We start from the raw sequence: 6,832 nt of genomic DNA, 5'->3' as shown, positions 1-6,832 counted from the left end.
AGATGATCCTGGAGATGTCGAGGGGGAGCCTCCCCGGAAGAGAGTTCTGCGAAGGTCATGTGGTATTAGCCTATAATACCACGTTTGAAGCGTCTGTTTAGAAATAAAGATAATGCTAAGTTGATGCGATGGCACAAAGAGGAACGCAAGAAAGACTCGATGTTGAGACACCCCGCTGATGGATCGCAGTGGAGAAAAATAGATAGAACGTACCCTGAATTTGATTTGGATGCGAGAAACATAAGGTTCGGTTTGAGTACGGATGACATGAATCCTTTTGGTGAGATGAGCGGTGGTCATAGCACTTGGCCTGTGACTCTTTGTCTGTACAATCTTCCACCATGGCTCTGCATGAAATGAAAGTTCATCATGATGCCAGTGCTTATCCAGGGTCCAAAGCAGCCCGGAAATGACATTGATGTGTACCTAAGACCATTGGTCGAAGAACTCTTATTACTCTGGGGCGATGAAGGTGTATGGATGTGGGATGAATACAAACAGGAAAACTTCAACCTACGAGCATTGCTGTTCGTAACGATCAATGACTAGCCTACTCTTAGTAACTTGTCAGGACATTCGAGCAAGGGATACAAAGCATGCACACATTGTTTAGATGATACCGATAATATATGGTTGAATCACTGTAAGAAAGTTGTATACATGGGTCATCGTCGGTTTCTTCCCATCAGGCATGCGGTACGAAAGAAGGGCAAGCATTTCAAAGGCCAAGCGGACCACCGAACAAAACCGGTGCACCGTAGTGGTAAAGACGTCTTCAACATGGTAAAAGATCTAGAAGTTATTTTTGGAAAGGGATCTGGTAGCCAACCTATTCCGAACGAAAACGGAATGGCGCCCATGTGGAAGAAGAAATCTATATTTTGGGAGCTACCATATTGGGAAGTCTTAGATGTTCGTCATGCAATTGATGTGATGCACCTCACGAAGAATTTTTGCGTCAACCTGATAGCATTCTTGGGAGTGTACGGAAAGACAAAAGATACAGTAGAAGCACGTCAAGAATTGCAACGTATGGAAGAACGAGATGCCTTACATCCACAACAGCGAGATAATGGACGACAATACTTAAGTCCTGCCAGCTATACTCTTAGCAAGGAAGAGAAAGAAACCATGTTTGACTGCTTGAGCAGTATAAAGGTTCCATCTGGATACTCATCAATATAAAAGGAATCTTAAATTTGGCAGAGAAGAAATTTACAAATCTCAAGTCCCATGACTGCCATGTGCTTATGACCGAACTTCTTCCGGTTGTGCTGCGGGGGATTCTGCCTGATAATGTCCGGTTAACCATCGTGAAGATATGTGCCTTCCTCAACGCAGTTTCTCAGAAGATAATTGACCCGGAGAATTTGATAAAGCTGCAAAACGATGTGGTGCAATGTCTTGTTGGTTTTGAGCTGATATTTCCACCATCTTTCTTCAACATCATGACACATCTTCTAGTGCACCTTGTCAAAGAGATTGATATCCTCGGACCAGTATTTCTACACAACATGTTCCCATTCGAAAGGTTCATGGGGGTACTCAAGAAATGTGTTCGTAATAGAGATCGTCCAAAAGGAAGCATCGCCAATGCCTACGGAACTGAGGAGCTCATTGACTTTTGTGTTGACATTATTGATGACCTTAAACCGATTGGAGTCCCTGAATCGCGATATGAGGGGAGACTAGCTGGAAAGGGTACATTAGGAAAGAAATCTTATGTCTGCACAAATGATTTCTCATTCAAGAAAGCACATTATACGGTTCTTCAACAATCATCCTTGGTTGACCCATATATCGAGGAACACAAGAAAATTCTGGTCTCCAATTTCCCGGAAAAGTCTGAGGCATGGATTACACGTGAGCACATGAACACTTTCTGCAGCTGGTTGCGGAAGCATCTAATGCATAACATGGATATAAGTGAACAACTGTTCTTATTGGCTAGGGGACCATCTTGGAATATCTTAACATACCAAGGGTACGAGATAAATGGAAACACATTTTATACGATAACCCAAGATAAAAAGAGTACCAACCAAAACAGCGGTGTTCGTATGGATGCCACGGACAATAATGGAAAAAAAGACACATATTATGGCTACATTGAAGAGATATGGGAGCTGGATTACGGTCCCAATTTCAAGGTGCCTCTATTTCGTTGCCAATGGGTTAAGTTATCTGGAGGAGGGGTAACAAAAGATGAGTATGGGATGACAATAGTTGATCTCAACAATCTTGGGTATAGAGACGAGCCATTTGTCCTAGCCCAAGATGTCGCTCGGGTTTTCTACATTAAGGACATGTCCAGCAAGCCAAAGAAAGGGATAAACAAGCAAAAGAATGAGCCTAAGCGACACATAGTTCTATCAGGAAAGAGAAACATCGTTGGGGTGGAGGACAAGACAGACTTGTCAGAAAAATATAATAATTTTGTTGCCATTCCACCTTTTGAAGTAAATGCTGATCTATGCATCCTGCTAGCCAATGATGATGCTCCATACTTGCGCCGTGATCATAATCAAGGGACATTTGTGAAGAGAAAGTCTATTACCGCTAATCCTTCATGTACTTGAATCATTTTATATTATTGTATAAAAACATAATCTCAATTCGAATACTTTTATTATATATGTACTGTACAATTATACTTTATGTGTTATATATATTATTTTATATATTTTTCACTTAATTACGAGACTCAATTATAATTTTCATTCAATAATGGATTACTCAACTAATTTTATATATTTCATAAAATTACATTCACATTAACACACTATACTCTCTCACTAACACACACAATCTCACTAACACAAACTATCTCTCAAACTTACACACTACTCATTAATATCATGAAATTTCTTAATTTTATCTAAAATTCACTTTTTAAACGTTAATATCGTGATAGAATCCACTTTCTGTCGAAAAGTAACAGTTTGAAAAAATTTGTTCACCTAATATATTTTTGCATGGTCAAAATAACAAATATGATTTCAAAAAAGTTAGATATTTCATTGACCCAATCACTTGAATGAAAATTAACTATTATTGTTGCGTGTATCAAGTTTATATAGAGATAAGAGATTTTGTTCCATAATTTTATTAACTGAATTAACAAATGAAAGCCAATTTTAAAAGAGAAGTAAAAAAGAAACAAAAACAAACATAAGATTAGGCGGGAAACGAGGGAAAACGGGCCCCTTTTGTCCCGGGTGGTAGATCCACCCGGGACTAAAGGTGGGCCGCGGGCAGGAAATTTTCCCGGCCCGCCCAAAAACCCCTTTTGTCCCGGGTGAAGCCACGACCCGGGACAAAAGGTCCTTTTGTCCCGGGTGGTGGCTTCACCCGGGACAAAAGGGGGGCCTCCTATATATTCGCTCAACTCCGCCTTCCTCCAACACTCATTTTCCTGATCTGCGCCGCGCCGCCGTCGTCTCGCCCATCGCGCCTCCTGCTCCGCCGCCGTCCCCGAGCGCCGCCCGAGCTCCGCCGCCTCCACGCCCCGGCCGCCTTGGACGGCGACCCCGCCAGGCTACTCACCGGTAAGCCGCCGCCGGCAGAGCTGTTCGCCGCCGCCGCACGCTGCGCGTCCTGCTCGCGCCGCCCCCCCCCCCCCCCCCCCCCCCCCCCCCGCCACGCTAGCGTGAGCACCGGAGCCGCACGCCCGTACTGGTGCTTGCACCGCTTCGCGCCGCCGCCGCCTGGCCCCACCGCCGCCAGGACAGCCGCGCCGCGCCTCCCCTGCTTTGCACCGCCGTTAGGGCACGCCGTCGCCGTCCACCCCGCCGCCTCGGCGCGCGCGCGGGCCCCACCGGGCCGCCGCCAGCCAGCCGCCGCGCGGACCGCCGTCGGCCAGCCGCCGCCGCGGGTTCCTTCTCCCCTGCGCCTGGCGCGCCACCGCCGCTGCGGTGTGCGTGGCTGGGCGAGGAAGACGCCCCTCCCACTAACCAGCGGGGCCCGCTGGTTAGTGGAGGGAGTAGGGTGGATTTTTCTTTATTTGTTGATTGATTTCGGCTGAAGCTTGTAAAATCCGTATAAAATCAAAGGAAAATGGGAAAAATATGAAATAAATTTTGTTAGATTTGTTAGAGTAAGATCTATGGAGGAAAAATATCCATGATGGCGAAATGACCTCGTTACCCCTGCAAAAATTTAGATTGTGTTTATTCTTAATTAATTAGTTTCTATAGATCTGTTAATATAAAAATTATGAAATTTTTGTAGTAGCTTACTTTAAGTATGAGTGGTTCACTGTAAAATTTTCATGATCACAATACATAGTTTAGTACATGTTTATAAAATGTACCTAGCTAGTATATTGCATAGGGGTAAATAATATCTTTATATATAAGATTCTTTAGAAATCATGAGAAGTAATTTAATAAATGTCTTTGCAAGTCATGTTCTGTTGATATTAAGTGGTACTCTAGTTTGATACTTAGGTAGATTAGTTGTTTCTAGCACTAGGGTTTCAATCATAATTTCTGTGCTAGGAAAAATTTCTTGAATTACTTAGAGAATATTTCTTGACTTCATCCATCGATCGTTACTTAGTGAAAAAACCGTCTAGAATATTTCATATATAGATGATTTCAAGTTTATTTCTTGAATTCCAAGACCGGCATCTCAGCATGCCTCTCCAAGGCCGTCATCTCCGCAAAACTCCCCAAGGGCAGCACTGTCTCGGCAAGGATCACCGGCACATTCTCCATCACCATCATCTCATGCGCCGATGAACACTCAAGCGTCACCGTCGCCTCCATGGTCACCCCCTCCGCCGCCGGCAAAGAAGCAGAAACGGCCGCCGGCAAAGAAGGTAGCTGCACCGGCTAAGGAGCCTACAAAGAAGAAGAAAAAGGAGAAGAAAACCAAGGAGGCTCCTATTAAACCCTGGGACATGAGCCTTGAAGAATGCGATCGGATAACTCAAGAAAGAGTTAAAGAGCACTTCAAGCCGAAGCCGAAGTCGGAGCCCGAGAAAGTCATAAATCCGATAGATTTGAAATTTTTTAAGGGAATGTGCGAAGCAAATAAGAGAAAATTCATTCCGAGAGATCCCCCTTCAGACTACGAACGCACAATTATCAAAACTACTGAGAAAAAGAAGAGACAATCAAAGTCGTCGTCGTCCGACGTTCCACAGCTCGGAGCCCAAAAGAAACAATCAGTAGAGCCTCTCGTAGTGGGACAGACAACGCAAGAACAAGACTTTGTTACATTTTTGAAAGAATCAAACCTGACGGCGGCTCAGATTGCAGGGGGAGAAGATATTCCAAAGGCCGATGTGGTCGTCAAATGGACGTTTGAGATCGGAAAAACTCTTGTACCCCCCGAAGTAGTGTCTGTGCTTCCAACGCAAATGTATAAGCTGCACCAGCACTACATGCGTGCGATGGCCGATTGCATGTTCATGCAGGGCGCAAAGATTAAAGATGACGATTTCTTATGGGGGGAGGCCATTATATGTATAAACTGGGAAGGAATTTACCAACTATTCCATCAGGAGGCCCTCGACATCTCTATGGTCGGCTTGTGGGTTCTGTAAGTATTTTACTCTCCTTACGTATTGTTTTGCATGATCTCAACATACTGATCTCTTGATTTATTCGATATCATGTAGAATGGAGATACATACTTGCAGAAGAAAGGGATACTCTCACCTCGGCTTCATCGACCCAATTACTTGTAATTGGAGGCTTCTACGCGACAATACCGATGAGATATTCAAAACTTGTTCAAGTACATAAGCGTTCATCACAACAAGCAAATGATATTGCTTCCTTACAACTTTGCGTGAGTGATTCCTTCCGTCTAACTCTTTCTATTCTATAATCGAATTGTTTAAACCTTAACTACCAAGAATTGCCTCCGTATAATCTTGCAGTGAACACTGGGTCCTAATTGTCATAATTCCCGAGAAGAGCCTACTCGTGGTTATGGACTCATTGAGGAGACCTCCAGAACTATACGAAAATCTTCTTAACATGATGAAAAAGTAATTCTACCACTACTCCGTCGGTGACCGATAATTTGAATCACTTTGTTACTTGACTATAATTGTTCTAATCATGCACAGGGTTTGGAAAGAATTCACTAAAAATCATCCAGGCAAATTTGACAAGGAATTGAAGATCAAGACAGATTTTCCGGTACGCACTTGGATGATTCGTTGCACGATTCATTAGTTTATTATATATTCATGTAAATACCTGATAATTTCTTCTCTCTTAAAGTGTATGAGGCAGAAACAAGGCACTGTATTGTGCGCATACTATGTATGTGAGAACATCCATGGTCTGGTAGGTCCTCCAAATGGCTGGACAGATTGGGAGGACAAAGTAAGTAAAAAACTTGTTAATATTTGAACTCGTATTTTAATTAGTCGAAATTAATTATCCCTTTTTTCCATAGGTCGGGAAGATGCACGATAAACTCATACCGGAGGAAAAGATTATGGCGATTCAAGAACAATTCTCCGGATTTATTGTTGAGCAAGTCCTCGATCCAAAAGGCGAATTCTACTATGATAGAATATCTAGTATTGACAATCACAACAAATATGACAATATACGCGTATATATGTAATTAAGAACGAATATACCTATGTAAATATATATGTGTGTCTATGTATTAAATTTCCAAAAGGCGAATTCTACTATGTAATTAAGAACGAATATACATATGTAATTAAGAACGAATATACCTATGCAAATATGATGGAGTATGTATGTATTATATATATAAGCACTCTAATAATATATATGTGTATATATATATATTTATATAATATTGGTCCTAGACATTTTCATATATAAAGGAATTCACA

This window comes from Panicum virgatum, chromosome 7K (genome assembly GCF_016808335.1).
Source record: "Panicum virgatum strain AP13 chromosome 7K, P.virgatum_v5, whole genome shotgun sequence".
NCBI lineage: Eukaryota > Viridiplantae > Streptophyta > Magnoliopsida > Poales > Poaceae > Panicum > Panicum virgatum.
Note: the sequence above shows the minus strand (reverse complement) of the source record.